This window comes from Abramis brama (genome assembly GCF_963993115.1).
Source record: "Abramis brama genome assembly, chromosome: 7".
NCBI lineage: Eukaryota > Metazoa > Chordata > Actinopteri > Cypriniformes > Leuciscidae > Abramis > Abramis brama.
Window position 1 is genome coordinate 43606642 of NC_139969.1, and position 19362 is coordinate 43626003.

Sequence of the window (19362 nt, forward strand, 5' to 3'; positions counted from 1 at the left end):
TCGCAAAACTTGGGACACATGTTCATGAGCTCATTCTGAGGTCACGTGAAAAAAAGACATGACAATTGGCCACTTGGTGGCACTATAAAATGGTTATAACTTGTGAGCGGAAAGAGATATTTTCGCTAAACTTGGCACACATGTTCATAAGCTCAATCTGAGTTGACATGAAAAAAATCGTGACAATTGGCCACTTGGTGGCGCTATAACAGTGAAAAAAATCATGAAAATAGCTATAAGCGCACCCAACTGTTAGTCTACTGAAAATTGGCACGCAGTGTCTTTGTCCAGGGTGCCATGATAGTCTATGAGAACATTGGTGTATCTCAAAAAACTCAGTATACGTCATTGGCACAATGCCTTGAAGGAGCCTTAGAAGTTTCAAGCCAGTGTTTTTTCACAGGAGTGACCTCCTAAGACTCCTGAATCCTTGCAGAGTCCAACAATACCAAACATGCCAGGTTTCGCCTTATGGTTTTTGCAAGTGTCATTTAGAGCTTTACAAAATTGTGTTTATCTTCAAAGCCGTTAGTCCGATCGAGACAACAACAAAAAAACACAGGAAATTTGAAAACATAGGTAAATAGCTAAACAATAACGCCAAAATGTTAAAATTATGATAGGAACTGACAAAAAAATGAATTAAATCCAATCAATTTCACCCATGGATCATTTTGATGCTCTCACATGTTTGAAACAAACAATGATGGATTGTCATGAAATTTGTTTTGAATTGGGACTGGCGAATCCCCGTCCATACTGTCAATGACCATTCGCAAAGACCCGCCCACTTTAGTTACTGTTGCTATGTCTGTCAAGCGACGCCACTCTCACACCACACCAAGTTCTCACGCAGTGAAAAATACATTGCGGATCAGAGAGGAGACTGCGCGCTGACAGACAAGTACTTTTGATATGAAACAAATGGCGCTTTTCCACTACAGCCAGCTCGGCTCGGCTCGGCTCGGCTCGACTTGACTCGGCTTTGTTTGGTTTTCCACTGTGTAAAAGTTGTACCTGTACCTGCTTCCAGGTACTTTTTTTCGTACCACCTCCGGCGAGGTTCTAAGTGAGCTGGGGCAAGCTGAGGCGATACTAAAATGTGACGTGAAAACACGGCAGACTGCTGATTGGTCAGAGAGAATTGTCACTATTCACTGCGTCATCATTGCACGCGCCAGACGGAGTATCCTGAATAAAAAACAGCAAAAACAAAAACATCCAAAAACAGCATACACTCGATTTCCTCCATTGTCCATTGTGTGTGGCAGCGGATGTATCTCGCGTAGAAGATTAAGTCACGGCAGTTTCCTGCGGCGTCGCTATGACGACCAGGTACTATTGTGGAGGTACTATCTGCAATGGAAAACGGAGCGAAAAGCGAGCCGAGTCGAGTCGAGTCGAGTTGAGTTGAGCTGGTACTGGTAATGGAAAAGCGGCAAAAGTCTCACCTTTCAAATGTAGTCATTTTTAGAGACATTTAAACAATAAATACCGTTTTGTGACTCTTTAATGTGTCTGACAGATCGCTGTAGACTCAAGGCTCAGTTAAAGCTGCTCGTGAACCGATCATCTCTTCCTTCTAGTTCATTTATAGCATTAAAATAAACATGAATGAACATAAAAGGAATGTTGTTTTAAAGTGCTAAGACGTCAGTACACTTTGTTTTTCAAATTTAAATCCTCCAAAGTTAATCTACTAACTCTCCTGACTGCTATGTGGGACAAAATGGCGGATTATGATTAGTCAGATCACCTGTAAATCAAACTCCCTGCGAAGGGTCAATTGAGAATGCTCGTGCGCACAATCCTGATCTAATCGACAACTTTGCAGTTGCACATAGGAAAGCCCGGAAAATCCCGCTATAATGTAAGAGAGCATCTTTTTTATGTATTTGGACCTAGGCCTAACAATGTGTTATGGTGCGCTGTCACCAGTGTTTTTTTTTTGTGTTTTTTTTTGGTGAGCGTAGGCTCCTCCTGATTTTGTTAGTCATCTCATCTCTTATATGCTGTGTATGATCATATCCTGCCCTATTCATGGTAGCCTACTCGCGGACATTGCGTCATCAATGTCATCAATTGCGTCATCAAGGGGCCCGCCTTGATAATCCTACTTAAGGGCCCGGTGTTGGCTCGTTACACCACTGAATATAATTGTCTAAACTCCTTATCAAAATTACATATTTACAACAAATTTGACACATATATATGGGCACACTTTGAGTACTACTAATAAAAGTGGTGGAGATCAGGCAAGACTGTAAGAAGACTCAGGCAAGAAGGTGCTATAACTGTAAAAACGCTTTAAAACCATATATTTCCTATGGTAAACTGCCTGTATTGGCTGTAAATTGACTTTTTCATCTATGATGGCAGTTGTTAAATGCTTGCTAAATAAAACGTAATGTCTTTTGATGCTTGTGTGCTTAAAGGCCTTAACTGCTTGAACCCCGATAAATGCTGCTTGCAGCTTTAATTGTATTTGTATTTGTATATGTGCACTGGAAGCTTCAGTACCAAGAAAAATTCCTTGTGGGTGCAAGCACACTTGGCAATAAAGCTCTTTCTGATTCTGATTCTGATAGTTAATAACTGATGATGAGTTATGATTGGTCAGTTTGAAAATGAAGGAGGAGATCAAAACTATAAAAGAACAGATGAAATGTTTGGAAAGAAAACAAAGGGGTGTTTGGTTGGATCAGCAGCCAACTGTGTAACTTATTTTTCCCTTGAGTTTGTTTTGTTTGTTTGTTGTTTTGTTTTGAGTTGTACTTTGAACAAATTCCTTTTGTTAGTTTGTTTTCCTGCAGAATTTCTGAGTTAAACTTGGACTTGCAAATGGACATTTTGCTTTGGACTGTGTTGCACCTTTTTTGGAATTTGTGACATCCTGAATAAACGTGAATTTTTCCATGGACATTTTTGAAGTTTTTCCAGTTTTTTGCTGCTTGTTTAGCCAACGCACTGACCATCCTACAACAGTATGCCTACCACATTTACCTTTACCTTACCTTTTGCATATTCAGTGCGTGCATATTATTTTCCTATCATATTTTACCAATTCCAAACCACATCAATCTTAATAATTAGCATTAATTTTGTTTTTAATTATTTATAAATGATATATAATTGTTCATGAAGGCTGGAAGTGAAAAACGCCTTATATTCAGATGTGCATAAAGAAAACCTGCTTAATACACACCTAAAATACACAATTAATAGTAGTTATTAAGATTGATGTGGTTTGGAATTGGTGAAATATGATCAGAAAATCAAATTGCATAATTACACATGCACTGTACTTACCTGGACTCCATTCACTTACCTTACTCCACTGTACAATTAAGAGATTTGACAAGATACTAAGCCTGCCGATGGTTATCAGCTGTGTATATGTCACAAACACACGTTAATATACTTAACTATATACATTTATAACATACTTATGTTAACCACACGAACGTTGCAAGATATTATCATGAATAATAAATACTAATAATGTGTGTGATAGTCTTACCTTCCATAATATAGAGTCTGCGTGGCTACAGGACCTTCCCAAACCAGCGCTGCACGAGCATCCAGTAGTCTCCACTGGTCCCTGGTGACTAACTAGCCCCACGCAGAGTGGTTTGGACTGCTCGACTGGCTGGGGTCACATTTGCTTTAAAAAGACGAAATCACCCTCACTGTAGTACTGTAGTACACTGAGTACACGACCCACTTTCCCACTGTGTAAATATTGATAGGCCTCAGTACTTTTATAATTTTTCATTGCTGCTCCATCAACTCTTTCTGACAGGACGAAGTAGTTAAATATGTCCCCATAGGTTACCTCTGGCCACTTCTTCATATCATCTACCCACGTTAACAATGACGATGGATGGGACAATATGAGACCATCTGAAGTTTTCTCTGAAGTTTTCTCCGTGCTCCCAATTTAAAACATTTACGGTATCAACATTATTTGTCATTTCGCTAAAGTTTTGGCTAGCTATAAACAATCTTCTGACTACTGAACTAGCTACCGGATGTGCCGTGTCAGTTTAGCGGAAGTCGGATGAGAAAATGCGGAATAAGGTGTAAAGGCCTCATTATACTTCTGCGTCGGACCTACGCCGGAGCCTATACGCCGTAGGCAACGTGTTGGTTTTAATTTATACTTCTGCGTTGTTGTCCGCGTTGACGCGCACCTAGGGAGCATGTGAAACCCAGAGGGAGGGGTTCTGGCAGACCAATCACAGCGCTTGTGTCCGCGTAGAATTGACGCGTTGTTACATTTTTGGAGAGGTGCACGTCAGGGTACGCCGTAGGGTACGCGCGCTACACACAGCCTACGACGTAGCTACGGCGGCAGTTCGACGCAGAAGTATAAATAGGCCTTAAGGGTGGATTTCCAGCAGCGGTTCAGGCTGCAAGACTGCAGAACGACTAAATAAACGTTATTAGCAAGATGATTGAAAACTGCACATTTCTTGTCTATTCCACCCACTGCCACTTACACCAACGACGGAAATAAGTGCAGTTACAATAGCTTAATATGTGGGAGAGCGTTGCTATAGAGAGTGACGATATTGTATTGCATTTACCAAGGCAGCCAAGCTTTATGGACTCCTCGAGTTCAAGAAATCGTAAATCTGTCCATGATTACTAGAGTAGCACTTCAAAGTCAATACCAAATCAAAACTAGTTAGCACATTAGTTGTAATTGAAAAGGTTTAATGACAAAATATGGTTATGGTTACACTTAAAATAGTTACAAAATAGATGTATGAGATGATGATAACTTATACCATTAATCTTACCCAGCATATATGACAAATGTAAATACATTTATAAAACTGTATGATACTTGTTAACATTTTATTAACAGTGGGAGAGGCGGAATAAGGCTTATACTGTAGCGGAGCGAGAGCTCTTTCCATGTGGAGTCTCTGCATTAAAGTCATACGAGCAAGTGGATTCTCTCTTCTGGAAGTGGACCTTCTCAGTTCAACTCAGCTGTTATTGGTCAAATAATCACAGACAGAAACACATACAGGAGAACTGAGAGCTCTTTAATTATATTAATGATAGAAGAGAGAGAATACAGGACAGTCTCTGACTCGATATGAAACACTTCTATAAAGACACAACAATATTACAAATAACTCTCTTCTGATTTCCATGCAAGCTCTGGTTAATATTTGTATATAAACTTAGTACTCTTCTAATATATTCTGTGCACTTTAAATCAAGTCTTTTTAGGGATAGTTCACCTGAAACTGTCCACTGACTTCTAATGTATGGACAAAGAAATCTCTAAATATTGTCTTTTATGTTCCACAGAAGAAAGAAAGTTATCCAGCTTTTGGTCGACATGAGGGCATATGTACATTATGTCAATTTTCATTTTTGAGTGAACCATCTTTTTAATAGATTTACATTGAATCATTTAGCAGATGCTTTAATCCAAAGCGATTTACAAATGAGGAGAACAATAGAAGTTAAACTAACAATATTCAAGTGCTGTGAATAATAGCGTGAATAGTAGTTATTTGGTAAAAGAGTATAATGTACATGCATTAGAAACACAAGCAAGACTATGACATTAAACTACTTGATGTTGTTGATCTGTCAGTCTATCGGGGGAATTAATGAGAATAAACCGTGCTTTATACAACCCTCCTCTCCATCATATGATAAAGTCCTGCTGATACAGAACGTCAGCAGAAGCATCAACGGCACATCAATACATCTTTAATAAAACTCTGTTTACCGTATGTGTTTAATGGAGCGCAAACAGAACAATTGAGTTTTGAGTTTTATGAGTCAAGAGTTATCTCTAATAAACCTAAATGTCACAGAAAGGAAGGGTGTGTGCAGTGAAAAGAATGACATTGACTTCATTTATTGAGTGCAGATGTTTAAACTGAACTGCAGGCGGTCTGTGAATGAGACTCAGGCTTTTGCATTGAAACACAGCAGGCAAACGCTGCACTACTGTCTCGAGAGTGTTCGTCCTGGCTGTGTGTCGAACTCTGATGTGTGTCAGTTCTACAACAGCAGAGAACAGACTTCATTAACCCTCCAACATCAGGCCTCAAGAACATGTACAATACACAGTCAGCCAGTGGGTTCAGAAACAGGAGATATTCAGAACAACGCCAAATTATATAAAACAGTGTATCGCTGTAACTGATGTGACCAGATGCATATATAAAAGTCAGGATTACGTGGGGTAGAATGAGAAAAGTGTAAGTCAGAAGCACCAGGAACAAACTGCCCAAAATTTTCTTGCGCTGTAGAGAAGTAAGTGATATTGTGCGTGAAAGACCGCGACAAGTGCCAACAAAACACAGAATGACTATCAGGTAGGGGATTAAACAGCCGGTCATTCCAGACAGACGTCTAAACAGCCAAAGAGAGTTATTGTCTGTAAAGCGTATGACTGCAAAGCTCAGAGGAAAAAACCAGATGATCACAGAAACGACACAGCAGACTTTTAGTGAATGATGAGATCTGTACCAGATCGGATGAGAAACCATAAGATATCGTTCAAAAGCAACACATGCCATAAAATACAGACCCACAATCAAACTATAATAATATGCAATATAGACATCCTCTGACCATTTGATTGTGAATGTTAATCTACAAATGATCTGAATGAGATCTGAAAGAATCAAATTAATAACAAACACTGGAGTGGAGCGATTAGATTTGATAAGAGCACACAACGCAAACAGAGTTAAGATCATGATTGGAATCTCAATGGCTGAAATGATCTTGATAATTAATGGGTCTGCAGAATAAAGTTTCCTGAGAAATTCCCACATCTGACGACGACTCCTCCATTCATCGTCATAATGTACTCCACTTGATCTGTTGATATAATAATCTTCACTTGATCTGTTGCTGCTGGCGTTTTGTTCTGCCATTGTTTCATGAAATCTTGACAGGCAACACTAAATAACAAACCAGTCATTAGTTTAAAAAACATGCATTCATTTACTATTTACTACTTTATTAAAAACATTAGGGAAAAAAATATGACATAATTTGTTTTCTGTGTGATTGTTGAAATAAAGTTTCCTCAGTTTGCTTGACATGTTCTTTAGAGGAGATGTGTGTAATGTTAGAAAGCTTGAAATACGTGAAATGTAAGATTAAAGTTTGGAAATCCTCCATTTGAACAATATCACAGAAGCAAGAATGCTGTTGTTCTGAATATTCAGTCCAGCACAGCTGCAAGTGTACAATGGTTTATTAAACTAGGAGTAAATCTTGAAGAACTTACGTTACTGACAGGATTGTGTGTTTCGTCTGCAGGTCAAAGCAGAAGTTTGTGGAGCAACACACAGACTGACAGATGTTTCACAAGTTTCCACTGCCGTGTTTAAAGAGCTCTTCATTCACTGCACACACTGTAAAAACACACATCTTAAAGCTTGTGGATCTAATGTAGGAAATGCCTGAGATTACAGACAAACTATTTGATCCAACGTGTGCAACTGTAATTACCTTAAAGACACAATTAACTAACAATGGTGGTTTGAGTGAAAAACCAGTCTAACTTTCACAAACGGTTCGGCTCAACTACGACGACTGAAGTAATCTGAAAACGCTTTATATCTGATGGTTTCATTTTTAAAGTTCACTCAGAGTTTTTAACTCTTTCCCCGCAAGTGTTTTTGCTCATTTTCACTAAAGCTTCACGGCCCACAGAATATTTTTGTTGTATGAATATCTGAACATGTAATATATTAAAAGAAAGTTCTTCTTTTTAACAACACTTGAAAGTGGGAAAGTTTAATAAAAAACAAAACAATTTTGAGCAAAAAGCTGAGAAAATCATGTTTATGTCAGACTTCATCCAGATCATATTCAGAATGATGATCAAACTCAGATGGATGGATTATTTATTTAGTGATGTAATATTCATAGTGTATTTTTCAGTAATACAGGTATAACAGAAATGTTCTACAAAATGTTCTACAAAAGTGTATAATATACACTTTTAAAGAAGCAGTCGAACAGCAGTCGAACAACAGGAGAGATCATCAGTCTGTGACTTCGTCTGACTTTGTTTGTGCGTCGTGACTGTTTAGTTTCGCTTGACTAAATAGGAGGGCGCGGAGCCTGCTGTATTCAATAACGAGGTATTAGGCGTGTATAAAGTAGGTTAGTGCACCGCGGCAGCGGTCGCGGCAGACGCTGAAGACGCTTCTTTTTCGACAGCACTTGATCCAGTAATACTAACACTTTCTCTACTACTCTATTCTATTCTGTTCTATAACAACAACAACAACAACAACAACAACAACAAAAAAAAAAAAATTCTGCATTAGATTAAACTGAGAAGGGTCATAGCACTTGCATATTGTTGTCCTACTGTTAATTTAACTGCTTCTATTGTTCTCATTTGTAAGTCGCTTTGGATAAAAGCGTCTGCTAAATTAATAAATGTAAATGTAATATCAACGTGATCTCATGAGAATACGTTTGTATTTTTACGTAAAGTGTAGTTCTATCATACGTACATTTACTTACGTTTTATACACACAGATACGTATAATACTGACGTATTTACAGCACAAAAACGTAAATTATTTACGTATGAACAACTCTAACGACGTACAAATTTGTACGTATTGCTATTTATGCATATTAAAATCGTGGCGTTAATGTATTGACTCTATTGCATTCAATTGTTGTATCAGTTACGTTTTCAGTCGCATTTATTAAATGCAGTTTACTCAAGAAATAATAACATTTCACTCTGTTTCACTCATTTCACTTCTGCAAACTCGTTTCGGAGGATTAGCCTAACGTTACATGGTGTTAAACAAGACTACACTTTAAAACCTTTAAAATACCTTCTTTAATCGTTTAACCATTTTGTAATATTTAGTTTATTTACCGTGAGACACAAAATGCATTTTCTCCAATAGAACCATACTTCACCAAAACCCAAAATAAATTTACAAAAGACATCAATTTTATTAGCTTGATATAATCCAAATCTTTAGAATCCACACGTTTGCAAGAAAGAGATCCAAATTCAGCCCTTTATCCAGTGATCTTCATCTCCATTTCTCAGCAGCGACCGTAAACGTCAAATCCCGCGCTCGTGATGAATTCAAATTAAAAAATTGCGCCCGAAGCGTTACGACATGTTTTACGGCAGTGATATCAAACGCTCATCGGCTCTCGCCTGTTCGTCACAGATTGCGACATGCCGTGTTTCAGTCGGTAAACTATTTGAAATGGAGAAGCGTGCGCGCCTTCACACAGAGCGAAGCCGGATTAACATTTTCATGGATTAATAACTTAAATTCTGCTCTGTACCTCATTCAAAACTATTATACTGAAAGAGAGGACTGCGACTGCAACACATCGTCATGTGAACGACTTTTGGTACCGGTTCGACATTTTCGCAATAAATAAATTATTTTGATTACACGCATGTTGTTTTTCTTCATAATTGTAGCCTATGTAGTTTTAAGAAATGTTTAGGGGTAGGAGTAGGACTAGCTGCTCAAAATATTTTTTAATGCTATATTGTTAATAAAATTGCCATTTCCCTACACATCTCTGTACGTTTTATCCTTTTTATATTCTGTATAAAATGGGTAGCCTATGTTTAGGTCTGGGAGTAGGGTTAAGGGATCTTCCATTTATCTATAAAACGGTAAAAGGTAAATTATACAGATATCCTTATGATATGAAAGATTCGTAAATATTTTACGTTTTGTAGCTGTAAAAACGTAATAATGTTACGTTTAATTGTTGCAGATACGTCCATATCATACGTTTCAGCATCTACCCAAACGTACAAAAAGCACGTTTTCTATCTTTGAAAATTACGTATTAATACCTACGTATTAACAATGAGACCAGGCTGGTAATATAGCTCGTGCCATAGCATTTCACTGATCTTTATTATAATGTATTTTGTTCAAGAGATTATATCTGCTGCTGTACTTTTTTTTAATGTACTCTAGGTATTTATTTGCAATGTACACAACAAGATACTATATTAAAGTTTTCTTGATTTCAAAGTGTGTGTCCTTACATTTATATTTAATTATTTTTGCACTTTTAATATATCATTTTGAATACTGATTAAAACAGCTTTATAATAAAACTATTACTGTAATGCTAATATATTTCTAATGAGCTGAAATGCTATTGAAATGTTCTTGAAGTACATTAAAATTAAGCCTCAAATATATGATAGCTGTAGTTTGAGAAATATGAAAGTATATTTTAAATGAACTGTAAAGAAATACACTTAAATGCACTAAATGTACTTGAAGTGGTTCCATTTTAGCACAATTTAATATATTAAAATATATTGCAAATAACTTTAAATTGATCTTAAGCATATCTTGAAATACACTTAATATACTGTTGTTTCAAAATATTACATTTAATACACACTTAGTACAGTATAAATATATTAAGTATGCCCAAAAAAGCACAATTTAAATACATTTCCTTTTCACCTGGGAAACAGATGAAGTTTATGAGCTGATCACATCATCATGAAATGAATATCAAGAACCTGAAATGGAAACTGGTTCCGACAGGACCTTAAAGAAAACTCTGTGGTGAGATCTGGTATTTATCTCATCTCCTGAAGAACCCCTAGTATTGAAGTAGCTAGGTAGTCTTTTGCTGTCAGGTCAGAATAGGATTAAATCCTCACTAGCTTGTTTAGCCTATACCAGTAAATCTAGGTGTGTCCCTACACTCTCGTGCAACAATAACAATCAATAGCCGCTTTCCGACCGGAGGAACCTTTTCACAGTTCCTAGAACTATTGGCTAAAGTACCCGGATGTCGGCGTGTTCGCACCGCAGGAACTAGGAACGATTTTCGTTCTAGGAACTCCATTTGGAGGAACTAATTTAGGTCCTACTTCAGAGTAGGGTCTAAACCAGCACTATAGGAACTACCCGTGACGTTAGTGTACGCTGATTGACCGAACGCACGCGGAACACCAGAACCCGCCATTTTAAAACAGCTATAATGTAAACACACAGATTATAGCCTATATATTTACTCCAGAAACTAACTATACAAACATGGAAAACAGTGATAGATGGGTCTCTAAACCTTTATGCTGAAGAGAAAATCCAACGCAACTTTGAGGGGACCAAGTCAAACATGATTATGTTTATCTGCCCAGCTAGCAACACTGGACATCAACCACACGGCATAGGCTAATAACCTTTTTTCATATACTGTCTACTTTCTATAACAGTTCTATCTAATAAGATATTAAACAGTACTGTTAGACATATCACTAACTAATAAACACAGAGAATGCGAGCATTGTTTGCTCTGGCGTTCTCAGCGCCGCCAAAATAAAGGTCCGTCGCGCCGTCAAAATAAAAGTCGCCGTGCTTGCGTCAGTCTCTTACCCCTCCTACCAGTTCCTATGGCCACTTGGCCAGTGCGAACGCAAACAGCGAAACCGAGTTTGGGGGAGAGTAGTTCTTAGAACTGTTTAGAAGTGGACAGTTCCTAGAACTAAGTTCCTGTAACTACTTGGTCGGAAAGCGGCTATTGACAACTAGGCCTATTGATCAAATTCATACTTACCCTCCAGCAGAATCTCTCCTGGATCCTTCGTTGTCCTTGGTCTTGCAAGATATACTATAATGCTCTTTCTATTACTTATATAACTGTCTTTGTAAGCTGAAGTAAAACTGAACAGTGCAGGCCCATCTGCTGACAGTATTCTGCAACATACGTCGTTGAAGGGTGATTCAGTTTGTCATGCAGTTCCTGCAAGTTCCTCTCGCTTTTATTGGTAACCGCACCTATCCGAATGCATTGGTCAGTTTCCTTATTTTCGACGGCTGCAGGCGTTTTTTTGAACAGTGTGACTTGACTGATGCAATACTCTCGGTTTCACAATCTTATTATTCTCACTTATGCTTCTCCATAATTCAGCTTGCGACAACGGTTTACTTTTAGCGTTATAGAAATTATTCTGTTCCACCTGTCCAGGTGTTCTACCAAGCCCAGATACACATATTCGCTATCAGTCACTAACACACAGTCTTTATGGTTATTATTTTTCATGTGCAACAACACCTTCCTGTACGCTTTTGTCATCTCCTAGTTTGCCTTTTTCTCTGTGGATAATTGTACCTTTCACTGCATGAAAAGACTCAAATCCGGCAAAATACGGGCATGGTAAACTCCTGTGTAATTTGATGTATGCTGGATCTATGTGGGAAAAAGCGGATCAGAGTAACATGGAACAGTATATTTCCAGATAAACCCGGAAACCTCACATATGCGGACATATCCAGGAATCCGTAAAATTTCACGGACATTAACACTGCTGGGTGTGAGGGGACTGACGACTGTTAGGTGTGAAGACCTTTCATATGTTAATGACTGACACTAACACAGTGCTGGCTGTTCTCAGAGGGAGGGGTGGCCAGGGAGGACTTCAGGATTGAATTATCTCTGGATTACTATAGGCTACAGCAAACAAGCTTTTTGTACAGAAATATAAATAAATTCTTAAGGCCCTGAAACACAAAACCGACGTCAAAGAACTAACAATGACTGAAGCCGACTCTAGGGTTGGCTCACGTCGCCTGTGTCAGGGCCTTAAAACCACTGCATGAAAAAAAGTCTCTAAATAAAATATTTTTTATAAATACAGGACAAAATAAACACCCAGTCTGAACATATACGTTCACAAAAACATCTGAATATTTAATGAAATAAACAAAGGAATTTAAAGGGTTAGTTCACCCAAAAATGAAAATTCTGTCAGTAATTACTCACCCTCATGTTGTTCCAACCCCGTAAGACCTTCGTTCATCTTCGGAACACAAATTAAGATATTTTTGATTAAATCTGAGCACTGTCTCACTTCTCCATAGACTTCTAAGGGACTGAAACTTGCTGGCCCAGAAAAGTTATTAACTTTTACTTAACTTTATTTTCTCGTCGCTTGATAAACTAAGCCACTCTAGTCACTTGGACTATATTAACGATCTCTTTAATAACTTTTCTGGGCCAGCAAGTTTCAGTCCCTTAGAAGTCTATGGAGGAGTGATCCAGCTCTCAGATTTAATCAAAAATATCTTAATTTGTGTTCCGAAGATGAACGAAGGTCTTACGGGGTTGGAACAACATGAGGGTGAGTAATTACTGACAGAATTTTCATTTTTGGGTGAACTATCCCTTTAATGGAACAAATAAAGAAAAATGAATATCTCAAATTTTATTGTGAGGTTTTACAAATTGCAGACAACAACATTTGTCACCTTTTTCACAATTGGCTTTTTAGCTTGCTTAGTTGGGGACATTTAATTTAATATTCAACAATATTATTGATCTGCCTGCGTTGACACTATTATATGAGATCTGAACTGAACTGGACGATGATATCACGGTTTTCTCCAAAGTGGCTATGTATATATATATACACATTTAAATTTATTTATTTATTTATACAACAAAATGAATCACCACTATTTTATTCTGGAAACAAACTTTCTTGCATTATTTTCCTGTTATCTCTGTAAAGCTACTTTGAAACAATCTGTATTGTAAAAAGCGCTGTATAAATAAAGGTGACTTGATATTTATTAAAAAGGTAGAAGGAACCTTAGCTTTTCTACTCCACTGAATTGAGGTGCGCAAGCAGGCTCACTCGTCTTGGCACACTGTGCCCGAACAGCACTACTAGCTTATAAAGACTGAGGTCACTACAGTTAAAATCTCTTGCTGAGTTAATACACCTTTAAACTATTAATGTCTATGAACAAATATGTATTTTTATGTTTGTGTGCCTCAGCATTTCTGAGTGAACACCGCTGGTTTACTCACTATTTTTAAGTGTACTGTCGATCACGTGAAATGACGTCATGACGTGCGGCCCTTACTGACGTTACCTGAAAAATCTATCCAAGATGGCTACCCTCTCGAGCGACGTGGTATCAAGAATGAAACAACTTGTAAGTAAACCAAAACACTTCAAAACTAATTTTTTTGTTGTAATATTGTAAGAATATCACATTACACGTGATATTTGACTGTTAGACGAGGCTATTTTTAAGTTGCAAGCGCGGTGTCGCGGGCGCGATTGCCGTCAGTCCGCCTGCTAGTGACAGAATATCCTGTGTACTGTTAATGTCGTGGCAGGGCAATAATGTTAACGTTAGTCAATAACTCTTTTCAGCAAGAGATAGCCCTTCTGTTTTTGAGTGTGTTGCTGCTGTTTGTGTTAAAGGTCCCGTTCTTCGTGATCCCATGTTTCAAACTTTAGTTAGTGTGTAATGTTGTTGTTAGAGTATAAATAATATCTGTAAAATTATAAAGCTCAAAGTTCAATGCCAAGCGCGATATTTTATTTAACAGAAGTCGCCTACATCGAACGGCCCGTTTGGACTACATCCCTCTACTTCTTTCTTTAATGACGTCACTAGAACCGCTTTTTGACTAACCTCCCCCCACAGGAATGCTCCCTCAACTCTACTGAAATTCGTTTATGTACTTGCGCACTTCTAATAACTTACTGTGTTTACTCAGCTCTTATGGTGATTTTCTGAAGTAAAACTGACGCTTCATCTTTTGTGTGATGTACAATAAACTTTATTAAACTCATCAGTATATGTTTGATCATCATTCGGACCTGGTCCGAAACAGCAGACTTGTAGGCTATTAATAATGGATACATACAAGCAGATGACAAATACGTTATAATAACCGTAATTAAACTACTAAACTATACCTGTTTCATCTCTATACAGCACTCTGACTCTGTAGGCATTATTGTCCGACTCGAAATGAACACCGTTACTGAGAGTTTCTGATATTATCATCATTCGGTGAGATGATATTGTCCTGAGAGACTGAGCGCGAGCTCATGAAGCTCCGCCCCCTGGGTCGTCCAGCAGCAGCTCATTTGCATTTAAAGGGCACACACTAAAACAGCGCGTTTTTCTGAGCCCCAAAAAATGACAATTTAAACATGCTGTAAAAAATTATCTGTTGGGTATTTTGAGCTGAAACTTCACATACACACTCTGGGGACATCAGAGACTTATTTTACATCTTGTGAAAAGGGGCATAATACGGGACCTTTAAGCGCCCTGGTCTGGTAAGTTCAATGTGACATCTTAAAGACTTATGAACTGATATGTTTTGTCTCTTATGTTTACTGTGATGGCCAACTTATTCAAACTGAAAATTCAGTTTTGTGGTTCTTTCAGATTGTGAATCCATTTAAAAGCTTTTTAATTTCAAACTTTACAGGAATCATTCACATAATTCAGAGAACAACCCACACAAATACGATCCACAAACCGGGTAAGACTGCGTATTGTATACTGTAAATATTGGTTTAATCTACTACTATATGGATTTGAAATACCAAAACTGAATTTCATTAATGATGCCTGCAACTTTTTCCCCCAGAATAAATTCATCACATAACCTGGCTGTGACCCCTTATCACTTCGAAGAATTAAGGACAACTTTTACAGACGTTGACCCTGAATGTGTAAAAGGTAATCTTAAAGATGTTGTAATCATTTTAATGTCTTCTGTTTTACTTATTTGGCATTACATTTATTTATGATTTATTTAACAGGTTGCAAGACGTATTTTGAGACTTTGCGGAGAAAGTATTCTTTGGCTCAGCCTGAAAAGGCCCAGAAAAGAAACACTATGAAGAACATTGCAAAGAACCGTCAAAGAAAGAGACGGGTAAGTTAAAGGTATAGTGGAGGATTTTCTTTTTCCGGGTGGATCATCAAGACTATTGGTCCTCCTAATTGTCAATCATTCTGGTGATATGTTTACGTAAGGCCGTCGTATGTGCTTGCAAGTAAGCATGTATGAGCGATGCCGACAGCAAATTGTAAACAGAGCATGCACGAGGAGAACTAGGCATTAGGGTTGTGCCGATAGACGTTAGTATCATGTATCGACGATAGTCAGAGATATCGCTGCTGGCAGATGCCTTTGACGATATCAATACGATAATTAGCTCGTTTTCACATTAATGTATTAAATCATTATTATTATTATGAAGTAGGGATGTCAATGATTAATCGACGATCGATTAATTGTCGATAATACATTTAATCGATACAACTTATCGATCATCGATTAAGCAGGTCTTCATGCGCGTGCGCGCTGCTCAACCGCGAAACATGTAAAGCGAGCACGCCGGAGTTATTTGGGACCGTTTTACACCATCATGACTATAAGTTTGCGTGTGCATTCACAGCCTTTTGTTTTGTGCAAATGTAAGTTGTAATACTGTTTATTTTGTGTATGCCTATCTATAACTTATCTGATTTATCTCATAATGGATGCATTTGGTTAAGCGTCAGCTTCAGCGCACGCAGTTCAAACGGCAGTGCACGACTAATGACTATTGGGACTGTAATATTACATAACATTATAAAGAGAACAATATTGTAATAAAACATTGTCAATTATTTGGGTTTAGTTGCCGTGTCGTGTTGCTCCAGGAAGAGCGCGTCCACAACATGAGCAGTTCTGAATGAATGGCACGTAACTTAGTTCAAGTTCACTTGTGCATGAATTTGCGTCATTTTGTGCAGATATAATTTGTAATATTATATTTATTTTTAATATATCTGATTAATCTCATATAGGATGTGTTTCTTTTAGATAAATAACGTGCTAGCTCAGTGCTCCAGTTTAACGGTAGCAGATTCATTCAGCGCGTGCAGTTGTTCCAGGAAGAGCGTGTCCACAACAGTCACACATTCTAAGCACATATGAGGCGGCGTTGGTGACACATTGTATTAGTAGTTATATTTGATTATTAAATAATTAATTTAATTATCAATCACATCGAAACATTTTACAATCCTACTAGCCCTTTATTTATATTTAAAACCATTCTCATTGATTTGGTGAGGAACATAGCGTTCTGAGCAGCATTTGCACACCCTGTCATGCTGTTGGCCATAGCCACTGCAGTAGACGCATATCGCAGTATTAAAGCTAACGATTAATCGATTAATTGATCGTTAATTTAAATGACGATCGATCATGGGAATTTGTGAAAATTGACATCCCTATTATGAAGCTAGTATTGTTATTAAATTAATTATGAACTACAATTAATTTGCCTTGCCTAAATTCATAACGACATCACCACATAACCACACTTGTGACATCACCGACGCGCGTATGAGATCCATTCACAAATTGTCAAGGGTGTTTGTTTTAACAGACGCATCATTCTTATACAGAGCCAAGATGAAGACGGCATCGTTGTTCGTCAGTATTTTGTTTCCATAGCACATTAACAAAACATTTAATGACACTAACAACACTAAAAACAATACAATTACAAAATATTAATGATAATAATAATATCACTAAAATTAAATAGGCCTAATCAGGGCTCTGAACCGGTTCAAGGAACGAAAACGAAAAACGAAAACAAATGACATTGAACAGGAACAAAAACAAAAACGAAAACAAAATCAATTTTAATCGTTCTGAACAGAAACGGAAACAGAAATTCCAAATTAACCGGTTAATAACGGTATTTTTATCGTTCTGTTTATTATATCAATTTGGCAGACCAAAAACATGAATTCAAATTGTGTGCGCAAATGCGATGGTGACGCATACAACGTGAAATGCCCGCGAAGCAGACGTCATAAGCAGAGCCCTTTCTGATGTGACCAGCTTAAGGTTACCAAGCACCTGGCTGTTTCATGTGCAAAGGTATGTTTAGGTTTAAGTTATTGTAGCCTAATTAAAACTTGTAGTTAAAATTACAAAAAAAAAATTACTGATTGTCTATTGTTTTTAGATGGGTCGCCATAAAGAAAATCACTTTCGTCAATTTTTTTCATATGACAAATCGTCTGATAAATCGATCTGTAATATTGAAGGATGCGGGGCAGAAATAGCAGGGAATCATGGCGGTAACCTGCAGAGACACATTCAACGTAAACATCCAACGAAATATGTTGATTTGACCAGCAATAAAAGGTCAGCAGCTGATGGACAAACGACTCTAGACGCGGTCGTAGTGAAAAAGCCAAAGACAACAGGCCTACATGTTCAAATGTCTCCAGAATGTCTAAAAGATGCGTGCATAGAGCTTGTGACGGTCAACGGGAGACCATTTACATTAATGGAAGACACTGGCTTTAGAAAAATTATCGAGCCACTACAAAACGCTATGGGAAATAATTTCGTCATCAACTCCTCAAATATCCGTGACATGGTGTCAAGTGTTGCTCAGGAGGGCAGAGAAGAACTGAAAAACGACTTAAAAGGCAGGCTACTAATGCTTAAAATTGATTCTGCCACATGCAGAGACCGATCAGTTCTGGGCGTAAATGTGCAATACACTGACGGAGAAAAAATTGTTCTGCGCACTTTGGCCGTAAGAGAGCTCAATGACAGACACACGGCTGAATACATTTCATCCGTCGTGCAAGATGTCTTACACGAATATGATGTTGAATTACGGCAAGTTTATTCAATAACTTCGGATAATGGCGCTAATATGATAAAGGCAGTATCTTTACTATCTGACATACAAGAGGACACCATGTGTAATGAGGTAAATGAGGCTGATACCATGGATAAAGAAGAGGATGGGGATGAGACTGATATCCAAGACGAAAGTCAGGAATTGGTACCGGATTTGGCCATCGAACTTGATTCTGTGATGCAAGAACATGTGTTGCGCGGTGTGCGGTGTTCAGCTCATACTTTGTAGTTGGCAGTTGATGATGCATTAAAAGAGCAACGGTCAACAAATTTGCTTTCTAAAGCGAGATGTGTTGCGAAAAAGTTACGCACACAGAACGTAGTTGTTCTTCTAAAAAGGATGGGGCTAAAGAGAGCCATTGTGGACTGCCCAACGCGCTGGCATTCAACACACAATATGCTAGAGCGGCTTTTGGAGCTCAATAATTTTTTCCAGGACATGTCACCAAATATTAAAGAAATAAATTTAAGTGGAAACGAATGGGAAGCAATAGCCAACTTGGTAAGCGCTTTAAAACCAGCTAAAGTTGCTACGAAAAGCCTTCAGTCGGAACAGCTCACCGCCGGCGACTTCTATGGTGTTTGGCTTCATTGCGTCTTGTGCACCGACAGAATTGACAATCTTTTTGCAAAACGACTGGTTCAATGTCTTAAGTCACGACAAACAGCGCTTTTTGACAACGATGCCTTTGTGGCTGCTTTATTTCTCGATCCGAGATACAGGTTTTTCCTCAGCGATCTTCAATCCGAAAGGGCAAAAATTCACTTAAGTCGTGCCTGGGATGCCATTCAAAATTTGTCGGCAAACAACAACACTGTACAACGTAGTCCATCGCAAGCATC

At 38.0% G+C, this 19362-nt stretch overlaps 2 long non-coding RNA genes across 2 annotated transcripts in view; both read right to left on the bottom strand.

The window, feature by feature from the left end:
- Positions 1 to 19362, bottom strand: part of LOC311087375 — a 226025-nt gene that overhangs the window by 117908 nt on the left and 88755 nt on the right. The gene's annotated exons all lie outside the window — the stretch shown is intronic.
- On the bottom strand, positions 5039 to 11809 carry LOC311087362. Its single transcript, XR_014607231.1, has 3 exons — positions 11593 to 11809; positions 7280 to 7406; positions 5039 to 6947 (listed from the first exon to the last, which is right to left on the bottom strand). It is a non-coding gene; the product is annotated as an uncharacterized lncRNA (long non-coding RNA).